The sequence below is a fragment of the Protobothrops mucrosquamatus genome, unplaced genomic scaffold, assembly GCF_001527695.2.
Source record: "Protobothrops mucrosquamatus isolate PMUCROS unplaced genomic scaffold, P.Mucros_1.0 scaffold13873, whole genome shotgun sequence".
In the NCBI taxonomy this organism is placed as follows: domain Eukaryota; kingdom Metazoa; phylum Chordata; class Lepidosauria; order Squamata; family Viperidae; genus Protobothrops; species Protobothrops mucrosquamatus.
In genome coordinates, this window is record NW_015399642.1 from 11,909 (window position 1) to 13,272 (window position 1,364).

Here is a 1,364-nt window from a genome sequence, read left to right on the forward strand (position 1 = left end):
GGGTTAGGGTTAGGGTTAGGGTTAGGGTTAGGGTTAGGGTTAGGGTTGGGGTCAGGGTCAGGGTTAGGATTAGGGGGTTAGGGGTAAGGTTTAGGGTTAGGGTTAGGGTTAGGGTTAGGGTTAGGGTTAGGGTTAGGGTTAGGGTTAGGGTTAAGGTTAAGGTTAGGGTTAGGGTTAGGCATAGGCTTAGGGTTAGGCTTAGGGTTAGGCTTAGGGTTAGGGGGAAAGTGACAGGGAGAGGGGACTCCAAGTGCCTGGTTTGGGCGCCTGTCTACCGGGGAAAGGAGAGAGAAAAGAAAAAAAAAAAAGAAAAGAGGAAATCACACCGAGTGCCGTGGTCGGCGCCGATCTACTTGCGATCCGGCAGGCTGCCAAAACTCAGCTGCCCATCCACTCACGCGCCGTGCGTCTTTGTGCGCGTACGTGTCTGAGTCCGTATGTGCATGCGTCTCATTGCGTGTGCATGCGTGTGCATCTGTGAGTGAATCTGTGCGTGTGTGTGCATGCGTGTTTCTGTCTGTTAGCGCGAGTGCGCATGTCTGTGTGCATACATCTCATTGTGTGTGCGTGCGTGTCTGTATCCGTGTACCTGTGCCCACCGTCACGTGTGCGTGTCTGTCTCAAGCGCATGTTTGCGCGTCTTGTTGCATGTGCATGCCTGCGCCTCTGTGTGCGTATGCCATGTGCGCGTGAGACTTCGCATGTGTTCGCGAGCAGGCACGACTGCGTTTGTGTCTGCGTGTGCATCTCATTGCGCGGGCGCGTCTGTGTACGCGTGTCTGTGCGTGTCTGTGCATGCACGTGCCTGTCAGCGTGTGTGCGCACGTCTCATTGCCTGTGCGTGCGTGTGCATACATGTCTTCGTGCGCATGTGTTGTGTGAGTCTCTGTGCGTGTCAATGTGTGCGTGCCCATGCGGGTCTGTGCGCGTGCGCATTGAGTATGTGTGTCTGTGTGCAAGCTCGTATGCACATGTCTGTGTGTGTGTGAGCGTTCATGTGTGCACGCGCGCCCATATGCCTGACTGCGTCTCTGCATGCATGCGTGCGCGTCTGTATGTTCGTATCATTGCGTTTGTGCATGCGTGCGTGAGTCTCTGCGTGTGTGTGCATGTCTGTGTGTGTCCATGAGAGTGCACTTCGGCGTTTGCGTGCGTGCCCCTCATTGTGTGTGAGTGTGTGTGTCTGTGTGTGCATGCGCATGAGCATCCGTGCGTTTCTGTGTGAGCACGTTGTTCTGTCCCCCGTCCGACCCACACCCCCCAACCAGTCAGCCGAGGCCTGAAAAACTGCTCGGCACAGCCAAAGACAAATGAATTCTTTTTTTTTTTTTTTATTGAAAATTTTTAAAATTTTTACAATATAA